The sequence below is a fragment of the Hemicordylus capensis genome, chromosome 1 (genome assembly GCF_027244095.1).
Source record: "Hemicordylus capensis ecotype Gifberg chromosome 1, rHemCap1.1.pri, whole genome shotgun sequence".
NCBI classification, from domain to species: Eukaryota; Metazoa; Chordata; class Lepidosauria; order Squamata; family Cordylidae; genus Hemicordylus; species Hemicordylus capensis.
In genome coordinates this window covers 239,071,575-239,095,452 of record NC_069657.1, presented here as the reverse complement: position 1 = coordinate 239,095,452, position 23,878 = coordinate 239,071,575, and the positions used below count along the sequence as shown (strand labels likewise).

At 50.6% G+C, this 23,878-nt stretch overlaps 1 long non-coding RNA gene across 1 annotated transcript; it reads right to left on the bottom strand.

Annotated features, from left to right (window-relative positions):
* Positions 1–9,745: 9,745 nt before the first annotated feature.
* On the bottom strand, positions 9,746–10,607 carry LOC128347809 (uncharacterized). Its single transcript, XR_008317733.1, has 2 exons — positions 10,558–10,607; positions 9,746–9,877 (listed from the first exon to the last, which is right to left on the bottom strand). It is a non-coding gene; the product is annotated as an uncharacterized LOC128347809 (long non-coding RNA).
* Positions 10,608–23,878: the final 13,271 nt, after the last annotated feature.

Here is a 23,878-nt window from a genome sequence, read left to right as displayed (position 1 = left end):
CCCTACAGGTAGGGATCTGCTTGCCATAGGGCTTGGATGGGGGGTGGGGAGACGGAGAAGTCTCTGAATATTTCATTTAAAAGTGATTGGGAAATGTGCTGGCTTCAAAAAACCCTCTAAAAAGCCCGATAAGTGGCTTGTTTCATGGCAGGAAGTTACAAAAACTTCTGGAACAAATTTATTTATGTATTCATTCATTCATTCATTCATTCATAAATACACTTATGTTCAAGTTGTTTGGCACCCCAGGTCTGAGTCTGAACTGAGACATGAGTGAGAACTGTGACGCATGTGTTGTGCTTTTATGTTTTTTCCCCTTAGGGTCAATCTGGCCAACATGGGAATGCAGCACCTCCATTCCAGAGGAGATGTGTGTTAAAGGGCTTTCAAAGCCTCTTGTGAAAAACCTCCTGGAATCAAACTTGACTGAATTGGTTCAGAATTCTGAGAAAACAGACATAGGCTCACCCTGAATGGTTGAAAGTCTCCTTTGCTAATCTGCAGCAAGGGGCCCATTTTAATCATTCGTGTTTCTAGTGTGTTCTAGGCATGAAAAGTAGCACAAATATATAGTATTCAATGTATATCACTATCTATTGTGAAGTGTGTGTGTGTGTGTGTGTGTGTGTATTCAGTGAAATGTATTTCTTGGCAGCATACTTCTTTTGAAATATCAGACTTAAATCCTTGGAAGCCTGGGGTGTGTGGAGGCCCTGGACTTGGGGGGGGGGGGCATTTTAAAATCTCTTCTCAGGGCCCACTCCAACCTTGCTACGCCCCTGAGCACATTCGGCTCCGCTCTTCGAGCTCTACTTCGAAAACGGAGCACAATGCAGAGAGCTTCACGATTGAAAAGGAAGCTGCATCTGCTGTCCACAGAGCCACCACCGGCTATTACTTGCTGGCAGACTGGAAGTCGCTTAGATGAACTTCAAGCTCAAATCCTTGGTTTTGCAAATACACCATATGAAAAAGGAATTTTTGACTTGGAAATACTTGTGCCTGAAAGGTATCCATTTGAGCCTCCAAAGATGCGCTTCCTGACTCCTTTTAAAAAAGGATTTACTCCCATATAATTCTTCTCTTCTCATTTGCTCAATTTTGTACATCTGTTTTTTGTATGTTTTGAATGAGGACAGAAATGTGAGAATAAAAGCCCCCTGCTTACTGGGCAAAGAGGCACCTTTTTCTCTTTGTAAATCGCCCTGAGCCATTTTTGGAAGGGTGGTATAGAAATTGAATTATTATTATTATTATTATTATTATTATTATTATTATTAGTAATAATAAATTTCTCGGCGGGGGGGCCATTTAAGAATCTTGTCTCAGGGCCCACTCCAACCTAGTTACGCCCCTGGGGAGACCCCAGGGAGACTCCCGCTCGGCCCGCCTCTCTCTGGGAAGGGCCGGTGCGGAGGCTGCTCTTTTGTTTCCCCCTCTGCCAGGTGGTGTGGAGGAGCAGCCAAGAGAGGGCGGGGCAGTGGGGAGAAGGTGGGGCTGGCCGTGCCGGGCTCCCTCCCTCCTCGCCGCCCAGCCCAGCCCACTCAGCCACCCCCCTGTGAGGTGAGCAGCGGCAGCAGCAGCAAAGAAGCTGGGCGGAGGGAGGAGGACGGAGCGATCCCCGCTTCAGGCTCCCTGCTTGCCCCGCCCCACCGGCCGGACAGCTGCCTGGAGGAGGGGGGCTCAGCAGCAAGCAGCAGCCAAAGCCGGCAGGAAAAGAGCTCTGCAGCCCATGATGGGTGCCCCACTGGCGGCCGCCCCCACATGCTCTGGGGCTGAGAACCCTCCTCGGTCTGTGCACCGTCGCCCTCCCGCTCCCTCCGTTCAGCCGAACCCGGCTGTGGGGCTGCTGCTGCCTGTTGGGTCCTTGCCTGAGTGGAGAGCCTGGAGGGCAGGCCAGAGGCCGGCAGGGAAAGGACTCAGGATGCCGGGTGCCACAGACCTCAGGAGAGGCCTCATCCATCCCCTGGTGGTGGGGGCTCCAGAGGGGACCCACTTCCTCCTCTTGTGCTGGTCACTGAGAGGAGCAGCTGCCCACGATTCTTTCTGTCCCTAGCAGAAGAGCAGGGGAAGGAGGAGCCCCGCAGTCTGATGAGGATGATCACAACAGGTAAAGTCAAACTCACCTGGTCCACCCGGATGATAATAATTGGTTATAATCGGTGGGATAAGGAGAGTGTTTACAGTGCCAGAGCTCATAGCTGAATCCTGGAGACACACAGATGTGTGCACAGGGTCAGGGATGTCCCGCAATCTTCCCTCCAGGGTTGCCCATTCTTGTAGCAGGCCAGCCTGAAGAAGGCTCTTCGATGAGGCAAGGCAGTGAGATGCGCAAAATCTCTAGCAGGACAGCAGTAAACCTGCTGGGGGCAGAATTCTCCAAAGAATTCCAAAGCATTGGGGCCATGCTCAGGTCTCTTTGCAGGTCACTGTCCCATATATTCATCTTGGCTTTCTGGTATCCCAGAGATAACGAGTATTGAGAGGGACACCCAGAGATGGATCATTTTTCCGGCAGGTTGGAAATGAGTCTCCCAGACAGTGTTTCTGCTGCCAAACCAATTGGGGGAAAGATCAATTGAAGCCAAAACTCAAGAGATGCAGCCAAGCAGGAGCGGCAATTGAGGTGAAACCAGATCCTAACCATAAGGAGGAGGCATTGGGGGCACAACACAGCACTGAACAAATTATCCTCGGTAAGGTGAATGATCTCAAGGCAATTCTAATTGCGATAGACAGACCCCACTTCCCTTCCTCCTGCCCAAACAACCTGAAGAGTGAGCATTCAGTGACATAGCAATAGCAATAGCAATAGCACTTACATTTATATACCGCTCTATCGCCGGAGCTCTCTAAGTGGTTTACAATGATTTAGCATATTGCCCCCAACATTCTGGGTACTCATTTTACCGACCTCGGAAGGATGGAAGGCTGAGTCAACCTTGAGCCCCTGGTCAGGATCGAACTTGTAACCTTCTGGTTACAGGGCGGCAGTTTTACCACTGCGCCACCATGCGCCGAATCATGTTCTGTACAGTTCTATCAAGCAGGGGTCCCAACCCTCTACAAGAAGTGTACCCGTCCCATGGCAAAACTTCAGCTCAGGTACCCCATAGCAGCAACTGTGTGTGTGTGTGTGGATCGTAAATGTGGCAGTTATGAGACAGGAGACGCCAGTCACTGACTGATATCCAGACTTTACTCATGAGTACTCTCATTGAAATTAATGGGCCAGGTTTACATGTCCCATTTCAATGAGAAAGATGATGAGGAACTGAATCTGGATGCAAGTCAGGGATTGGAGGAGCCCATCTCACAACTGTCACCTTCTAAGAGTGTGTGCGTGCTCTCCTAAAAACACAAGAGGGGGTGCGGTGGGGGCGACTCCAGTCACTGGCTCGTGGCTATTTCTGTCCCCTCCCAAGTTGCCAAGAAGCCGTCTCATGGAAGTCTTGTCCGGTCCATGTCAAGGGGAGTGTTCGGTGCGAGGCTGGGGAGAAGGAGAAGAGGGGATGCAGAGCTTCAGCACCCAGCTGGCTGCAGCCTGGGGAGGGGCAACCTCGGGGCAAGAGGACCCCCTGGCAGCCCTCCCAGTCCTCGGACCCCTGCAGGACAGCATGCTGTGACTGCCCGTTTTCCTGATGAGCTGAGTGGGGATTCCCAGCCGGGGCAGCCCAGGATTTGTATGATGGGAGTCCATGACAACTTGGGAGACCCAAGTTAGGGAAGCCTCCAGTGAAGGGAAAGAAGGAGCATCGTGTGCTGTTTCACTTGGTGGGCTGCTGCAGAACCCCTGAATTGGCTCAGAACGATGGTCCCCAGAACGGCCCTGGAAAGCATCCGTGAAGAATTGGTCAGGCAGCATCTTTGCAGTTTTGCTTGGGAGAGGCAGCTTGTTCTGAGCCAAGTGGATTCCTGCAAGAGCAGCTGCTGGCGTCCTTTCTCCAGCCAATCCTCGTGAATCCTCCATCTTTTCCATTTCCCCCAGGACATTGTAGGACTTTGAAGAATTCCTTCTCAAGCCCGAATCCAGAGGGGCTCAGCTGGACACATGGCAGTGGCCTCTGCGTCTCAAGGGGCAGAGAAGGGCAACTCATCTCTTCCTAGGAATGGTCACGATGAAATGTACTGCATTCTAGCTGCGCACCATTTTACAAAAAGAAACCCAAACCTTCCAATTAAAACTAGTTTTCAAAGTTCCATTGAAACGATCTTTGATGTATGTATTTAATTGTGCTGGCGATAAACAACTTTGAAACTCGTTCCCTCTGGGGTGAAAAGGGTTCTTTTGAGAGCCAGTGTGGTGTAGTGGTTAGAGTACTGCGCGAGGAGCAGGGAGATGGGATCTCCGTTCAGCCTTGAGCCTCACTGGGTGACTCTGGGCCAGTCACTTCTCTCTCCGCCTAACCTGCCTCACAGGGTGGTTGTGGGGGGAAGCAGAACCCTGTTCACTACACTGGGCTCCTTGGATATAAAAGAGAGTGACATCAATCCATGCGGGGCTCTCGGTGGCAGCTAGTCCTGATGGCTGGAGGCTACCTCCAGGCTCAGAGGCAGGGCCCCTGTGAATAGCAGCTCCAGGGGAGCAACAGCAGGAGAGGAGGCATGCCGTCATCTCCTGGTGGTGAGCTTCCCAGAGGGCTCCACTGGTGCGCTACTGTGTGGTACGGGAGGCTGGACTCGAGAGGTCTTGGGTCTGATCTAGTAAGGCTGCTCTTCTCTTCTCTCGGGGAGATGTCGCTGCCCTTAGCTGAGAGCAGAAACTGCCAGCCCCACTGAGCTCTCCGAAGGGACCGAGCCACTTGTAACTCGTGCATCGTTTTCAAAAGCTTGATCTGGCAAGTTTTCATGAAACAAAACCTTGCCGAGAGAGAGGGAGATCTGGGATGAGAGGTCTGTGGTAGTTCTGGCCCCAAGCAATTGGCCCAGTCCTGCAACCAAGCGCAGGAGCACTTTTGGATTTGCTTATTGCCTGCTTGGTTTTTGGAGTCCTTGTCTAATGGGTCGGTGTCATTGTTGAAGAGAATCTGTTTCATGGTGGTTGCAAGATTGGTGTTGATTTTGGTTTGCTTTGGGTTTTGCAGTAATTTGACAAGCTGAACCTAAGGACAGCCCACTACACACCCCTTGCGGCTGCAATCGCTTGAAAAGAGAGACTGCTGAGTATGTGAGGCAAGATCCTCGGCAGACTCAGAGTACATCTTGCCCCTGGTCATGGCATTCAGTAATTGGAATGAGTCCGGAGCGTCTGAAACCCACGAGCGTAAATGGGGGGTGACGTTCCTCTCCCTCCCTGCACGGTAAGCTCTAGGGGTGGGGTTCATGGACTGACTTGGGCATATTGGCCACGTGTCTATTCCAGGATCCCAGGGCATGGGGGCGCTGCAGGGAAAGGACATCGCTTTCCCACCCATCCCATCGAGACACATGCCTGTTTAGTCTTTTTAGTCTTTTCTGGTTGCCAGCTTTGCAACCTCGCTGCAGACCTGATTGTTGTGGCATGATGTGGCCTATCTGCTGCTGTGCCATCCAGTCTAGAACTGTGTGTGTCTTTGCCTGGAAAATGATGGGTTGCCTCTCTAGAAGAGTGACAGCTTGGGTACCAAAGAGTTGATCTCTCCCATCGTGTTGTCGGTCAGCAATGCCGTGACCTTCTATGCTGTCTGGAAACCCTGGTTGCTCCCTCCTGCAAGTCTGAAGGTTCCAAGGGAACTCTTCTTTGGCCGTTACTTCAAACCTTCTATTTAGACTAAAAAGCATTTGAAGTCTCAAAACATGGAGCCCATTAAAACAGGGCTTAGCACATCCAGCTCTGTCCATGCTGGTCTCCTGCAGAACCTATCAGCCTAGGGAGCTTCAGCGTGGGAATCCAGTTGGCTTTGCTTGTCTTAGAGCAGGAGTTCTCCAGCCTGGGTTGCCAGAGGTCATTTGAATTCAACTTCCACCATCCCCTGCCACAGTGGCCTTCAGGGGTGATGATGGGAGTTGTAGTCCAAGAGCATATGGGGACCCAGTTGGAGAACCTTTGAGAAAGAAAGCAAGTCATGTAGAGAGTTTCCAAAACTACAGTGATTCATTGGGGTGATATTGGTTCTGACTGGAAGATCTTGCCAGACTCCATAGGTAGAGAAAACGGTCTCTTCCTAGCCATAATGGGCCATTTTCCAGCTTTCTTCTCTTCTCCCCCTCCCCCTCCCCTATAGTTTTTAATAAGGGCTTCTCTTTTGCGTGTAGTAATTCTACAAAGCTGATGAATCTTTATATACCGCCTCTCAAGTTCCCAAAGCGGTTGACATAGGTCTAAATTAAGTTCATTAACTCACTAAAAATAAATTTTATTGATTTACAATAAATATAATGTAGTAATTACACTTTTCTTCAGGTGGCAGGATACGCAGATTTGGATGGTCCAGGAACCGCCTCTGGGAAAGGAACTGTAAGTGGCTCTTAATTACCATCTGGGTGGGGTTTTGGGACAGGAATTGGAAAATCCGCTTGAACTGCTTAAGGGTCTCAAGCGACAAAGGTAGCTTTGGACCTTCATGTTTCATTCTTTCTGCTGAGATGCAGAAAGCCCAATGCATGCTAGATTCCCAGGCTGTATGCAGTGAGCACGTGAGACACGTGGAATAGACCCAGCCGTGACTGCAGGGATTCAAAGCCTCTACGTGGCACTCCTCTGGAAGCACCAAAGCCTTAATTCGATAGTGCTATGACTACAAACACTTATCTACCACCTTTCAATGGGATGCCATTGGGAACATCTGTCTGGTGGTGAAATAGCCACCTAGTGGTGGTGATTCCTGGAACTCTCTTCAACTTGAAATGCAGGTTGGGTAGGAGTGATGACCCTGGGCAGATGGGGGTAGAGGAGGCATTGTGTTTCTCTCCCTCAGTCTAGACAACAGCTCCTTCACCCTTCTCAGCAAACAGGGTTTCTCCAGGCTTGGACCTGTCTACTCATCCCTAGGAAGTGGCCCTATCAGACCAGTGGTCCTTCCAGCTCAGTCTTTTCCTTCCTGACTGGCAGCAGCTCTCCAAGATTTCAGGCAGGAGTCTTTTCCAGCCGACCCAAGCGGTGATCTTCCCCTGAGCTCCGCCCCTTCCTCCTTCCGGGTCAATATTGTGCCACACCCATCTCACACAGCAAGCATGGATGGGCCCCAGTTTCTGGAAGGACTTGTTATGCCAAATCGATTCTTGCAAGTATAGGTCCGCAAGAAAAGGTTGCAGCATATCCCTGGTATGCCTTGAGGCTGTGCAAGGAGGAAGTTTGAGACCCCCTTTCCCCTCAGAAGCAGAAGGGGTTGTGACTGCTGTGAGGGAGTATTCTGCAAGCGGAGACATTGCCTGCTCTTTCAGTTACAGCCTACTGTTCCCCTCTTTGCCACTGAGCCCCATGAGCTCTGCCCAGCTAGTTGCCTGTCAATTGCCTAGAGTCCATGAACATTCCGCTCCAGGGAGTTACATTGGGGCAGTTTGGAGGAGTAGCCCCCATCTGGGTTCTTTTCCTTCAGAGTCTGGTGAGACGTATCTGCTGGTTATCTTGAATCCACCCTGCCCACAGGTGTCCCAGTTGTGTCTCCATGAGGAGCATTGCATCTCTTTCCGAAACAGATATGTAATAGTGCTGCTGCTGAAACGATATTTCTATGCCCCACAGGGCTCATCGAAGCTTGAGAAGCAATTTTAGATCAAGAAAAGGGAACTAGGGAAAAGAACCAAGAGTCAGTGCTTTCGGAAAGAGAAACTGCTGCCAGTCAGAGCTGGGCGGTGCTGGGCGAGACGGAATGTTGGTGTGTCTGCCAATCTGCTGTCTAGTTTGAAATCCCAATTGGGGGACATATACTGTATTTCGCCTAAATTGATTGCAAGTAGGTGACTTTTCCTTCTGTTTTGGCACTGACCACCCAAGCGATACTTCCATTGGAGGTCGCAATGTGGCTAATACTGAACATAAATAGGTATCTGGGATGTCCACAGGCATGTATTTTGTCATGCCACTGATATCCTGCCCTTCCGTCAGGATGGTGTGCACGGTTCTGCCTCCCCACTTCTATTCTGGCAACAATCCTGTGAGGTAGGTTAGGATGAGAGAGACTGAGTATCTGGCCAAAGATCACCCGGTGAGTATTAGGGCTGAGTAGAGGAGGATTTGAACCCAGGTCTCCCCTGGTCTCCCCCAGAACTCTCACTATGCCACTGCTCGGGCTCTCAGTATTGGCTGCAGGAGAACAAGGAGGTGGAAATCCTGCTTTTTAGCAGGGCAACAGAGTAGTGGGTTGGCTATGCATTGTTAAGATTGGCTGGCATGAATTTTTAAAGCGTCGAATCTTGCTTCCTCATAGGGGCTTCTGAAAACTGCCTTTCTCCGGGGCCTAGCAAAGCTAGAGAAGGAGGTCCCAATCGCTCCTACAGCCCCACAGCCTACAGCCCCACAGCCCAGCCAGGTCCCACTCGCTCCTACAGCCCCACAGCCCTACAGCCCCACAGCCCAGCCAGGGACAGCCCTGCCTGCCTCCTCTGCACTGCTTTTCAGGGCTTCTCAATGTGACAGTTGGGACCTTTTCTGAAGGAGAGAATGCACCTGAGCCTGACTCTGCCAAAGACTGGGTGCTGAGATTTGGGGGTCTTTGTTTTGGCCCTGGAAAGAGAATAGGGGAAGAAAAGCATCTGATGCCAAAGTGCTCCAGTGTGGGCGTGCAAGGGGCGAAGTGCTAAAAAGCTGTTTGGCATTTTCAAACAGTAGCCAGGGTGGAAGAAAGCCCCCCCCAACTCCAAACCAGAAGGGCTGCATGGTGTCAGTCCCCTGGAAGAATGTTTTGTATGGCCTTGGTGACATATTGTACAATAAGCCTCAAAGGAGAGAGGAGAGGAAAGCTGGTCTTGTGGTAGCAAGCATGACTTGTCCCCTAAGTCCGCCCTGAAAGCATATGAAAGGGAGACTAGAAGTGTGAGCACTGCAAGAGATTCCCCTTAGGGGATGGAGCCGCTCTGGGAAGAGCAGAAGGTATCAAGTTCCCTCCCTGGCTTCTCCAAGATAGGGCTGAGAGAGATTTCTGCCTGCAACCTTGGAGAAGCCGCTGCCAGTCTGTGTAGACAATCCTGAGCTAGATGGACCAATGGTCTGACTCAGTATATGGCAGCTTCCTATGTTCCTATGAGACAGATACTGGAAGGAAATGTTTTTTTAGTCATGGATTGTATTCAAGAACATCAACAACAACGATAATGAATAGTGGTCAGGTCAGATGCAGTTCCATTATAGCAACAGCATATCGATACAAGTAGGAGTAGATGTCAACAAAGGAACAAACAGTAGGTTTGTACCAGTTAAGACTTGGATATATATACGAAGAAGAAATATATGTAATAACATATCCCAGGCAACAGTTCTGTCTCAGCAGGGCCAAGTGCATTTCTGCACGACTCAGATCTGCTCTTCAGTTTTCCAACAGACAAGCCCATGATAAGGGGCATCAAAGAAGATCGTCATCAAGGCAGCTTGTCAACCTCTGAGGGAAACGCTAAAGAGATTCTAAAAGAGACTGATGGCCAACTAGGATGAAGAAAGACAAGGAAAAACCCTTCCACAGGAGCAATTGCTCTGGACCTACAGGTGCCTTAAATATGGGGAAGAGACCCCAGCAGGAGGTGTTTCCACAGGGCTGAGGTGGTCAAATGCATTTGCATTTTAGCAGCTGCAAATCAATACAAGTAAGAACACAAATACATACACAAAGAGTAGGTTCGCACAAGTTTTTATATATCTCATTCCTACGCAATCATAAATTAAGCAAATAATACTAAATAATATAATGAAAATAGTTAAGTGAAGTACAAATGTCACTATGGCCAGCTTCTCCTCCGTTTGATCCTGCAAAAGAGAGAGGAGGAAAGGAATCAGGCCCTGCGGCTGGCCAGGGTTTGCTCTGCAGGCTTCCGCCCGTTCAGATCCAGGAAAGCACCCATCCCAGCCCCATGGCTTTCAGGCCCGGCCTCAGGCCTAGTTCCCACATCTCCATGGAGCTGACCAACCTGTAACCCTTCCCATGGCGCAGGGTGGGCTCTGCTCAGGTGAACAAATGCTCCCCCATCCGAGAACGTTTCCCCCTTGTGGACAAAAGGTGGATCAGGGAGAGGCCACACCAGAACCCCAAGCCAGAAAGGGAGACTCATCCGGATGCCGGAGGGCATTAACCATCTTGATGCATCGCGGAGGACCCCACAAGAGATTTCTGCCCTGGGCCAAGTTATTTTTGCTGTCTGCAGAGCTGCTGCTAGTCATTGATGTCAGTCCTGGTCTGGGAGGACCAAAGCTCCGGCTGTGCTTCAGATCCCCCACCCCACCCCAGCCTTCCTTTCAAGGTGGAGATTTACACATCAGGAAAGCTCTCATGGGAAGCACAGCCACGGTCCACTGATCCAAAGAGTTGCTTCCAGAGGAGGTGAGTGTGGCGGAAGAGCTGAAGGCAGCACACAACACACTTCTCGGAGGACTCTCCCCTGATCTCCTTGGAACGTACCCGGCCTCTCCTGCGCTTCAAACAAAGTTACCTTGGGCCTTCTCCTGGGTCATATGGCCTTTTCCTCTTCCTGCTCTTCTTCTAAAGGTAGAAAAGAGAGAGACATGAGGATGTCATCCCAGACAAAGGACTGATGAGTGAAGATAAGTTTTAATGGCTGCACAAGGAGGAGGTCTTCCCTGACCCTGCCCTTTTTCAGAGGAGATCCTTCAGGAAAGACATGCTATCCTGTCTTGCCTCATGTTTCCCACACTGGCCATCTACTGCCTCTGGGAAGCCCCCAGGCCAGAGGTGAAGGCCTGCCCCTTCCCCTGCCGTGGCTCCCCTGCAACTGCTACTTAGGGGCATCCTGCCTCTGAGCCTGGAGGTGGCCTACAGCTGTCCAGACTAGTGGCCATGGATAGGACTGTCCTCTGTGAAATGGCCAGAGTCCCCTTTAAAGCCCTCCAAAGCTGATGGCCAGCACCGCATCCCGTGGCAGAGAATTCCCTAGATTCATAATACACTGTGTCCAAAAGGACTCCATTCTGCTGGTCCTGAATGACTTGGCAATCATTTTCATGAGATGGCCACTGGTTCCAGTCTAATGGGAGAGGAAGAAATTCTTCTCACTCTCCACGTTCTGGACACCAGGCATCATTTGATAAACCTCGATCGTGGCTCCCCTTCGTTGCCTTCTCCCCTCAACTAAAAAGCCCCAGATGTGGAAACTGAGCCGCATAAGGGAGGTGCTCCAGCCCCCTGATCCTCTCGGTTTCCTCTTCTGCACCTTTCATACCTCCGGAATGTCCTCTGAGAGATATGGTGACCAGAACTGTACAGAGTATGACTCCAAATGTGGATGTATCAAGGGGTGATGATATTAGCAGCTCTGTTCTCAGTCCCCGTCCTGGTGATCCTTTGCATGGAAATTGTCTTTTTCACAGCTGCTGCACACCGAGGCGACACTTCCCAAGAGGCGCTTCCTCCACACTTACTCCCTGGTCTTCACCAAGGCATGCAGACTTTGAAAATGCAGCAATCTGCACTTGTGCTTGGAAAGAACTGCTGTCCTCTTCCAAGGGGGCAAGGTGTCCCCGAGGCGCCCACCAGACCAGCTCTCACCTCCTCCCCACTTTCCAGAGTGCCAAGGCCCTACTGGGGCCTGCCTTAGATACCCACACGCTTCAGCAAAGAGGCAGAGCGCAGGGAAAAGTTTCTCCCAGATAACTTATTACTCCGTTTGGGGCCCGCGTGATTCTGATTTCCTCACCTCATTCCGCTTCCAAAAGCGTTCCAATGTCTCAAACCTTCCTTTCTTTTTAGGAAATGCAGTTGTGGGGTCGAGGCCACAGGTAAGGCAGACATGTTGGGTTTTGGGACCCTGGTGGAACACACGGAAGTGACACTTTGCAGTGGAGGCTGCTTTCAAGATTCACCAATCAAGAGCACAGTACAGAAGGAAAAACAAAAGCAAGGTGATATTCTCAGAAATTTGGCAGAATTTGAAAGATTCATAACTCAAGTGCCGAGCACTTCTTGGGTCTTATATACAAACTGGAGATACGTTCTCCTGGATGGATACAAGGGCAGGAATAAAGGTGTGAAGATTGTCTACTGGGATCTACCAGGCAGCCGTGAGCTTCCCAGGCCATGGTGGAACATGAGGATGGACACGTTGGCTTGTAAAAAAGAAGTTCCTAGTACTTTACCCAGTCTAGGCTCACCCGTGCTGGAGGGGCAGTTCTTCCCACAGGGTAGAGGTGGTGTGTTTGTGCCAGCTTGCGGAAGCGCCTCAGGACTTTTTCTCGGCCCACCTGCTGCAAGAGCACTGCTCTCTGGTTTGGCCCACAGGACAGATTGGGGTGGTTAGGGTCTGTCTCCTGGTGGAACAAAAGAGCCATTTGCCAGCCAAGTCAGAGTCAGGTTTACACATGTAATTCATCGTTGTTGTTCTCACCACCACCACCACCACCACTGCAACAACCCTTGAAACCCGGAAACAGGCGTTCTGCTGGAGAAATAGGGGGATATGAGGGGGGGGTAATTCCAAGTGCCATCCCACAGGAGTAGAGAGCCCAGGATTCCCTTGAAAGGGAGGGTGCTTACCACAAAGTAGGGTCGGGTCCGTTCGGCCTTGGTTGTGCAAAGGGCTGGAGTTTGCAGTGGAGGCTGGTTTCAAGATTCACCAATCAAGAGCATAGCACAGAAGGAAATACAAAAGCAAGGTGGTATTCTCAGAGATTTGGCAGAATTTGAGAGATTAATAACTCAAATGCCGAGCACTTCTTGGATCTTATATGCCAGCTGTTAGTGAAGTTTGGCTGAGTAGGTTGAAAGTTGCAGAGTCTGTGCCTGCCTCCCACGGGTGTCTCCCCCTCTTCTCTGATGATTCCTACGTGACTGGGGCTTGGGACTGGCTGAGAGCTTGTCCGACCCAGTTGATGGCCATGAGAACAGCTCTCTTGAAGCTCTGCTGGTCCTCCCCAGCTCCGCGATGTTAACAACGGCATCATTTCCCAAACACTACCTCTATGGCTTGCAGTATTCTGTGGGATGAGCTGCTTTGTCTGCCCCATTCTTCGTTGGAGTTTTTTGCAAATACCCATGGTGAGAAGGTAAATGACAACAGGTCTAGTAGTGGCCAACGCAATCCTGCCTTTCCGCACTTTCTGTCAAAGACATCAAGAAAAGGACACAGACCCACTTCTGAAATCTCAGCTCCATCATGGGAATACTCAACGTTCTCTCAGGACTGCTGTTTTCACAGTCCAAATCAGAGACTGAATGGTACAGGAATCCTGTTCTCCTGGGGGGGGTTGTGCATGTTTTTGGTGTTCCCCAACTAGCGTGTGAGTTGAGGGCTGGGTCGTCGGAGGGGAGGGTCCCGTGGGAGGCGGACACAGGCTTTAAAGGCATTTCCTCCGATCTGGGTTATTTGCTGGCTGAGTGTGCTGGGTAGCATGGCCCTGCCAGAGTCTGTGCCCACCTCCCCCGGGTTCATTTCCCTCTTCTCAGATCTAATTTTTGATGCATACGTGACTCCATAGTGGGAGGGCGCACAGCTCCTGAGACTGGCTGGGAGCTTGTCCTAGCAAGCTAATGGCCATGATGAGTACAGCTCTGTAGTGTGTTGTCTATTGAACCTTCACAGACACTCTACCAGAACCCCCTTGCACAAGTGCAATGGGGAAAGATCTAGCACTCCCTACATGGCCCAAGAATGCAGTCCACCCCTCGGTTCCAACCCCCATTCCTCTTCTATAGGAGACTTAAGCCTTGCATAAAATGCATATGGATAGGTGTTGGCATGAGATGTTCAGATTCCTTAAGTGATGCTCACTCCCATGGCAAGATCTACGCAGTCTTGGGGTGAGCTGAGGCTCTTGGATCTGAGGCAGAAAGGTTCAGCACAGGCTCAGTACCCCGAGGACCAAAAATGCATTTCCACAGATGGTGGCTGACATCCAGAACTGCAGAGTGCTATTAGAATGATGCTGAACAATCAACTTTGGAGAAGCCGCTGCCACTCTGTGTAGACAATACTGAGCTAGGTGGACCAATGGTATACTGCCACTCAGTATATGGAAAAACTGTTGTGTACGTACGAGCATAGGTCTCATCATGCCACAGGGAAATTCTTGTAGCCAGCACTCACGCTAAGGGAGAAATCCACACAGTCCTGGAGCGAGCCAAGGCTCTTGGACCTGCAAGAGAAAGGTTCAGCACAGGCTCAGTACCCGGAGGGATGAAGATTCATGATCTCAGACTGTGGCTGCTATCCGGAGCATCAGCAGAGTGCTGCTGGAAAGATGCTGCACAAATGCAAAACTGTTGTGCTAGACAGCCACCCTAACAAGCCAGCAAGATGTCTAAGCCTGCAGTGGGCTTGTCCACATTGCGGAGGCAACCTCTACCCTGCTCTGGTCTCTCCGTCTGGTTCAATGGTCCCTGCCCGGAGCAACTCAAGGTCGTTATCTTCCTGCCATAATTTGCTCCCCCTCGGAGCTTCCTGAGGCAGTCAGGAAGCATCTTTTGTGTCCGGCCCCATTGACCCCCATGTGCCTGTCTAGCCCTGACCCTATCCAATGGTGTATTGGGATGGTGCGCAGCTTCCGCCAAAGCCAAATACTTTGCATAGTCCCCCTGCGCCATGTGCAGATGGCCATTCCCACAGTACAGTGCTGCCCTCTCTGCAGAACCGGGGGGTGTTTGTGTGTCCTCTCTTAAGGGAGAAGGAATCCCCTTGAGCCCCTGTGACATCTTGACTTTGTGTCAACTTCTAAAAGAAATCAAGAAAAGGACACAGACCCACTTCTGAAATCTCCGCTACGTCACAGGAATGATCATGGGACTACTGCACTGACCGTCCGTAGATCTGGCCTAAGGCAGAGGATCACCAAAGACTGGAAAGGCTTCCAGGGCGGGCGGACATGCGAACCAACTGATGCTAGATGGACAGTGCCAGATGCAGCCCCCCTCCCTCTGGTTCCGGCCCCCATTCCTCTTCGGTAAGGAAGATAAGATTTCATTGAACGTACGCTGAGAGGTCTCCTCCTGTGATGGGCAGGTTTTTCTTTTTGCCATTGTCTACATTTAAAGTAACAGTCACCCTGTGACAGACACTCAGTAAGCCAAAGCTCTTCCACCTGCAAGAGAAAGTTTCGGCACAGGCTCGGTACCCAGAGGGCTGGAAATGCATTTCCTCAGATGGTGGCTGACATTCCGAGCAGCAGGAGAGCACTGGTGGAAAGATGCGGCACAAGGGCACATCTGTTGTGCTAGCCGGCCACTCTAACTAGCCAGCAAGAGATGGAAGCCGGCAGTGGGCTTCTCGACATTGTTGAAGCAACGTCTACCCTGCTCTGGTGTCCCCCACCAGTTGGACTGTTCCTGTCTGGAGCTATCCAAGGTCCTGATCTTCCTGCCCGAATCTTGCTCCCCTCAGAGCTGCCTGAAGCAGTGTTCTTCAGCAGCAGGCTCCTTCACCTTATGTGATTGTCTAGCCCTAACCCTGACAAATTATTTGCTGGGCCTGTGCGCAGCTTCAGCCCAAGCCAAAAACTCTGCACAGTCCCCCTGGACCCATATGTGTGGATGACCATACCCACTGTGCAGTGCTGCCATCTGCACAGGCCGCAGTGTTTATATGTGTGTGTGCTCCCCTAAGGAAAAAGGAACCCCCTTGAGCCCCTGTTCTATGTTGGCAGGCATGCTGGAACTTCAGCCTTCCCAGAGAGCTCTTCCGAGAGGGCTCCTTCTCTCTGAAAGGGCCCTCCGAGCACTGAGAAAAGAGCAGGGCCATGCCAAGGTCAGCACAGTGGGGAATGGCTCTCAGGCTGAAGGGTTTCTGCCCCAATGGCCCCTGCTTGGAACAGAGTCAAGGTCACTGCTCTGAGGTCTGGATTCCTCCTGATACTCTGAAGGCATTTCCTCCAACTTTGCTCCTATGCTCCGGGAAAGTAGGATGACACTGTCAGAGTCTGCACACGCCTCCCATGCATTCCTTTCCCTCTTCTCTGATGAGGTTTTTGACTGGTATGTGATTGGCGCTTGGGAGGGTGCAGAGCTCCTGAAAGAGGCTGGGAGCTTGTCCCACCAACTAATAGCCATGAGGACAGCTCTGTGGTGTGTTATCCATTGAAACTTCACAAGGTGCACACAAGTGTTGGCTTCTTGAATAGGGCCCTTAACACAGGCCTGCAGCAGCATCTGGGGGCTGAGCTGTACTTCAAGGTGCACCCTTTACTAGCGGTGCCTGCATACACTACCCCACTAGCCGACCCATTTGATCACGAGTTTGAAATGCTGCCCTGAAAGGATCACAAGTGCCGACTTAGAAAAGAATACTGACCAATGCATTGATTAGAGCTGAAGAGAACATTCTGGAGAATTATCTTATCCCATCTATTAAATGCATGGGTGAATATTCGATCACCCTATCCGTCATGCTCTGCACGGATGGACCCCATCGCTGTCCTAAGACTGAGGAGTACTTCACCCTGGAAAGTTTTCCACTGAGGGGGTCTATTCGGACCAACTTGTGGAATGGAAAATTCCTTATTGTTCTCTACTGTTGAAACTGTTGAGTCTCTTATCTACCAAGGACAGACAGGGTGGGGGAAGTGGGTACGGATGTTGCAAACTGCATTAGCATAGGTGTCGAATGATAGGCTTATTTCAGACTGTAACTGTTCTGTTTCTTGGAATGTAGATGTATCTTCTCTTAATTTGCTTATCTGTCTGCTGAGGAACCAAAACTTAAGGCAAAGTCCAGCCTCAAGGCAAACACATGTGTAAATGTAATAAACTAATTGGTCCCTCGGGCTGAATGGTGATGCCCAGCTGTTTAACAATGCCAAGGTATAAAATCCCAAGGCACTGGGTATTTGGCGCGTTTTTTCCTGGTAGGCCGCGAGGCGCCAGGAAAAGCCACCAGCGCTGGTTTGGGTTCAAGAAATGATGACTATTGCTTCCTTCAATCATCCTTGTTCGTCTGGTTTGTGGTAACTGGGGTTCTCCCAGGTAACAAACTGATGCAAGATGGACAGTGCCAGATGTGTCAATGGCTCTCTCCACAGCATCCTTCTGTTGCTTTCCTTGCTGTGCCCTGGCACAGCTGTGATGCCCAGAAGTGGGGGGGGAGGAGGAGGAATAGTTTCCAAGTCACTGTCCTCCTATCCCTGACTCAGAGTTAGGAAGTCCCCAAACCTCAGTAACTGACAGTCCCACATCAGTGGGACCCCTTGCACAAAGGGAATGTGAGAAAGATCTTCCATCCCTCCATGGCCCAAGGATGCGGCCCACCCCCCATGGGTTCTGACCCCCATTCTTCTGCTGGAGGGAATGTGACGCTTGCATAAAACTTACGTAAACAGGTCCTGGCATCCGATGTTCAGTTTTTTTAGAGGGACGCTTACGTAAACTGTGATAGTCCACCCGGACACGCAGTGCTTTCGTACCTGAGACAGAAAGATTCAGAACAGGCTCGGCACCCAGAGGACGCAACATGCGTTTCCCCAGACGGTGGCTGACATGCCGAGCATCAGCAAAGCCTTCCTGGAAGGTTGCTGCACAACCACCCTAACTAGCCGGTGGGAGATCAAAGCCTGCATTGGGCTTGTCAACATGGCTGGAGCAACACCACTCCTGCTCTGGTGTCCCTGCCCGGAGATCTGCAAGGTCCTGACCTGCCTGAGGCCGTGTTCTTCAGTTCCTTGCTGCATGCCATGCCCTCCCCTCAGCTGTATCAGAAGGCAGAGACAGAAAGGCCCCCACCACTGAGAGGGGATGCCCCTGCGACACGGGAGTCCTGCGCTTCAAAGGGGTTGACAACTGTCTATATCAAAGGAATGAAGTGTTCTGTAGCACATGTAGATTGGGCTCCTGTGATGTGGCGCAGCGGAAGGAGATGCTGTGACAATCCAGTGTCTTGGGCCAGATGCATTTCGACAGACACAGTCTTGGTCCACCCGGCGTTAAATCGTGTGGCCAATCAGAAGCCTGGTCTTCCCATGTCATTATTTCAAAACAAGCCCTGGCCAGCCGCAGGGACTGATTCCTTTCCTCCTCTCTCCTTTGCAGGGTCAGACTGAGGAAAAGCTGGCCGCAGTTATTTGCTTGATTAGTTTGTTATTTTCTATTCCTACTTGTATTGCTCTGTTGCTACAGTGCAACTGCATTTGGACTAAGCATTGTGGAAACTCCTCTAGCTGTGATCTGCTCCCAAGATCTCAAGCAGCAGAAGGTCCAGAGAGGATTTGCTTCTGCAGGAGGGTTTTCCCTTCTGCTTCTTAATCAAGGTTGACTAGGGCAGAAATGCACTTTGTTCAGCTGATACAGAGTTGTTGCAGTATTGGATGGTCTGTTTGGTTATGACGGAGAATCCTGAACTGTAATGGGTGGTGGTTGCCATAATGATACCTTGTCTGTGTTTCTACCACTGGCAACAGGTATTCTGGGCTGGATTTCAATACCTTTGAGCCTGGGCAAGCACACAAGTCTTTCCAGAACAAAACCTGCTTTACTTGCACAGAAAGGATCAGCCTGAGGAGGTGGTCGATCAATGCCCTCCAAGGTGGTCTTTGTGGCTGTTAAGCAAAAAGAGTGAGAAACTGAGTTTGTCCCAAGTCTAGGATTGATGTGAAACCTTCTTCATTTCTCAAGCCATGCTCATGCCCGGGATATATTGTTACATATAGTTCTTCTTCTTATATATCCAAGTCTTTACTTGTGCAAACCGACTGTTTGTTTGTTTACGTCTATTCCTACTTGTGTTGATATGCTGTTGCTATAACGGAGATGCGTTTGACCTAAGCGCTGTGAAAAATACCTTCTGCTGCAATCTGTTCACAGTATTTACAGCAGCAGTAGGTCCAGAGGGCTTGATTTGATTGTCGATTTGCTTGTTATGGAGAATCCTGAACTGGAATCTGCGGTGGTTGCCCTCATGGTATTGATGTGAATACCGATTCGTCCCTGGGTCCGCCTTTTAGCCAATCAAACAGACTCAGTGGGGATCAATTAGAGGCAATTTTATTTGCTGCTGCAGCCAGCAAGGTAAATCAATGGCTATTGCTCTGCATTGAAATACAAATTGGTTATAGGTGCATCTTACATTTATGCAGACAATCTGAATGATGTTGACACCCTAGACATAGTATACTTGGCAACAAAATGGTGGACTAAGTATCTAGTACGCATGCGAAAGATTCATTGTTCATCTGGTGATCACCCCTTATTTGGTTACATCCTGTTTTCTTTAACTGTCAGCAAAGAACGGTGAGAACCAAGTTTCTTTAGATACAATTAAGTGGAGAGAGATAATCATGTGAGGCTGTGTCCTTGGGCTGGCCTGAGCTGGGCTGGGGTTACTTTAAGTTAGAGTGAGGTATTCTAAGTAAAATGGAGTTACTTTGGTTTTCTAAAACACATCAGTATCTTGCCTGCGTTGCTGCCTCTAGCAATGGGCTTTTCTAGGCTGGATTTCAATATCTTTGAGCCTCCGCAACTGCTTCTGCAGAAGTGTTTCTCTGCCCACCCTCCTTGTGAAGCCTGCAAGTAGCACAAGGGGCGGAGCGTTCTCTTTCCCCTCCCCATAGGCCACATTCAAAGCCTGCAAGGGTCCTTTGTGGGACGGGGCGGGGGGGAGAAGAGGCTCTACTTCCAGTCTAGGTGAAACAGCGCTGGAGGTTGGGTGCTTACCACATCGTAGGTGATAATGGCTGCGTCCACTGTGCCGGGCGGGGCTGGAGCTGTCACTGGAGGCAGAAGCTGTAGTGGGGTGGTGCTGCTGGTCCCAGTCTGGGTGGCGGCGGCAGAACTGGCCTCCGCAGAGTCCCCTGGATTAAGGAAGAAGAAGACAGGCGTGCCGAGGGCTCCTTCTGTGCCCTGGACTCCAGAACAACCGGGGGGGGCACCAACCCCTCCCCACTTTCACGAGCGCCAAGGCCCTTCTGAGGTCTACCTTCGAGGGCCCACATGGCTTGACGAAGAGAGTGGATGGGAGACGACGCTAAGCAGCAGCCTCAGTTTCCAGCCTGGTGTCCATCGGATGCTTGGGGATGGCCCCATGGGAAAGGAGTAGCTGCTGCTAGTCGAGGCTCACCATTACTGGAGCAGAAGTGCTTGCCACATCATTGGTAGTGCAGGGGGAGGCTGCAGTGATGGCGAGGGGCAGAGACAGTGGGGGCAGGGGCTGCTCACGAGGTAGACATGGTGCTTTGCAGCTGGGACTGGGACAGGACAGACGGGGGGACACCAATCTGTGCCTGCCCACCCCCAATTCCAACAACCCCCAGGCCAAGGCTCCCCTCTGCTTTAGACAAGCCCCCCCCACACACACAAACACTTCTTTCTTTCCTTATTGCTGGCTCCTGCTGTGTCCCATTGAGTCCAGGGCTGTGTGAAGGGAAAATGTGGGGGTGGGTCAAGATCCCCCTTAACTGCCTGAAGAGACGCCTCTGCCCTCATCTTCGGATTGGGAGCTTCCCCTTCCTCTTCTGATGCCCCCTCATGCAACTCTGTCCTGCCTTCCAAATGGCACATACGCCCTCTTGGATCCCTGTGCAAGACTGGACAGGATTCTGCCCATTTCCAGGGATCGAACCTGGGACCTCCCTGAAACTCTGCTTCCCAGAATAGGTACTGGGAACTGGTAGTAGGGATTAAGGATTTCAGGGTCACCATGCACATTTGGAGAGAAGTACATGAAATGTACATACAATTCTTTTAATAATTGGTTTTCATAATTGTTTTATGCTACTGCTTTTATTTCTGTTTTATGTTACTGCTTTGATTGTTTTGTGTATTTTCACCTGTGCTGATTTTTAAATATTGTGTTGAATTTTGTACACCACCTAGAGATGTACATATCAGGCAGTATAGAAATATGATAGATAAATACATACATAAATAAATAGCACCAGAATGACTCCTTTTGATTTATAATACTAGAACAGTCTGGAAAAGGGTGGGGAGGTATTCATGGTGGTTTAAATCAAATTTTTAAAAACAAAATAATATCTATAGAAAATAAATGGCGGCAGCATCTCCTCCACCCAGGGCTCGGAGAGACTCCTGCCTGCAACCTTGGAGAGCCACTGCCCGTCCGAGCAGCTTGACGGATGAATCGGGATGAGGCAGCTTCCTAGGTTCCTCTCTAGATCCTGAAGTTTACCACTGCTTGGACAAGCCCCATAAGAAGACAACTTCCTCCTCTGGGATATGAACACCTGTCTGAGTTCACTCCCAGAAGTGCCTCTCCCAAGGCATGGGTGATCTTTCTGCTGGCCATTGGTCCCGCAAGCACAGCACTGACTGCTCTGTCTGGCAGTGGCTCTCAGGCCAAGCCAAGTCCTTCTGGGGCCTGCTTCCTGAAACCCTTTCACGGACAATGCCCGGGATGGACCCTGGCCCCTTCTGCAGAGAAGACACGCCATCCGTGACGGAGCCATGGGTTTTCCTGGCCCCGGTGGGTGATGGGGGTGGCCACCTTGCCCTGGAAAAGGAGAAGCTGCTGCTACCAGTATGGGCAGACCAGTGCTGGAGGGGCAGAGCTTCCTGCATGATCCCGGGGAGCGCGAGGGGAGGCTGCAGTGATGGCGAGGGGCGGAGACAGTGGAGGCAGGCAGGGGCTGCTCAAAGGGTGGAGGGTGGGAGATGGGGGCGGCCACGTAGCAGTAAAGGGGACGGTCCAATGTCCACCTGCCCACCCCCAATTCCAACAGCACACAGGCCAAGACCCCCTGGGCATGCATGGGACAGCCCACAGGCTTCAGCAAAGAGGATGAGTGCAGGGAAAGGTTGCCCCAGCGCGCTTAGTTCTCAGTGGGGTTTGCTTCTGATTGACTCACCAGCTTCCTGAAGCTGGCCAAGATTTTGAATGGGCCCTCTTTCCTACGTTGAGGCCGATGAGCCCTTGGGTCCAGGCTTGGCCAATTCTCTCATTTCCGAGCCTGAAAGGTTCAATGTCTGATCTGTAACTGAAGGATCAAAACTGCATTGACCAATAACACATCAGTCTTTCAGGGAAGGTGAGAAATGGGGAAACCTAATCTCCAGATTGCTAGGTTTTCTATCATCATGGTGGAATTCCAGCTACCGCCACAAGGGAGTTGCCAGGGATTAGCTTTGCCTACAAATCCCACCCTCCACTGTGACACCAGACAGGCTACAGGCTACATTATGACATCATGAGGTTCACCACTGAGCATCACTGGAAGCAGAGAGACAAGTTACTCATCCCTCTCTTCAGCCCATTCATTTCAATCCTCCATGCATGGTGTGGAAGGAGCGGACGGAGAGACATTTCCCTCCCTCTCTCACCATACTCGAACCCGGGGGCCTCCCCTGAAACTGACAGCCACGAAATGTAGGATGCCACTCCAGGCCTGGGAGTGCCACCCACATGCTGCAGAAGAGCAGGCAGCTGAATGGCGTGCAGGATCGGTGCCACGGTCATCCCCAGGGAGACCGCAGGAAGGCGAGTGGGGGAAACCTGACTGCAGGAGACGGGCCATCTCCTCCCACCCCCCTCGGCTTCTTACCAGGATGGGAAAGAGGGAGGGGCCTTTCCCAATGGGTGGTTCTCCTTCCTGAGCTGGGGGAGAGTGTTGCAGCAGCAAGAAAGTGAGCTGTCTGCCTGGTTTCCAGAACAAGCCCCAGAGAAAGGCTTAAGCTCACTTTCCTTGGGAGACCAACCAAAGAGGCACTTGGGGAGATCAGAATAGAACCGACCGACTCACACACAGGAAACAGAGCCCAGGAACAGGAAGGAGAAGAGAAACTCCTAGCTAGCCCCACCAGCCCAGAGGAAACTACAGTGCCCCCTCTGGCTGCAGAGCAATTGCACGATGCAAGCGATGCACAGTGAGTTGGGCCGCAGCTGTTGCATATCGCAGCGGAGAGCAACTGGCCCTATCCATCCCCCGCACAGCATCCCTCCAGTGGCGGCTGCTGGTGTCTACCTCCTGTTTCTTTTTGGATTGTGAGCCCTTTGGTGACTGGGATCCTTCTTTATTTTTTATAATTCTCTGTGCAATCCACTTAGACACCTTTTGTTGAAAAGAGGTATATACAGGTGAAACTCGGAAAATTAGAATATCGTGCAAAAGTCCATTAATTTCAGTAATGCAAATTAAAAGGTGAAACTGATATATGAGACAGATGCATTACATGCAAAGCAAGATAAGTCAAGCCTTAATTTGTTATAATTGTGATGATCATGGCGTACAGCTCATGAAAACCCCAAATCCACAATCCCGGAAAATTAGAATATGACATGGAACCAAGAAGACAAGGATTGTAGAATAGAACATTATCGGACCTCTGAAAAGTATAAGCATGCATATGTATTCAGTACTTGGTTTGGGCCCCTTTTGCAGCAATTACTGCCTCAATGCGGCGTGGCATGGATGCTATCAGCCTGTGGCACTGCTGAGGTGTTATGGAAGACCAGGATGCTTCATTAACGGCCTTCAGCTCTTCTGCATTGTTTGGTCTCATGTCTCTCATCCTTCTCTTGGCAATGCCCCATAGATTCTCTATGGGGTCAGGTCAGGCGAGTTTGCTGGCCAATCAAGCACAGTACACTGTATACTTTTCAGAGGTCCGATATTGTTCTATTCTACAATCCTTGTCTTCTTGGTTCCGTGTAATATTCTAATTTTCTGAGATTGTGGATTTGGGGTTTTCACGAGCTGTACGCCATGATCATCACAATTATAACAAATTAAGGCTTGACTTATCTGGCTTTGCATGTAATGCGTCTGTCTCATATATCAGTTTCACCTTTTAATTTGCATTACTGAAATTAATGGACTTCTGCACGATATTCTAATTTTCCGAGCTTCACCTGTAAATATCCTTAGTAG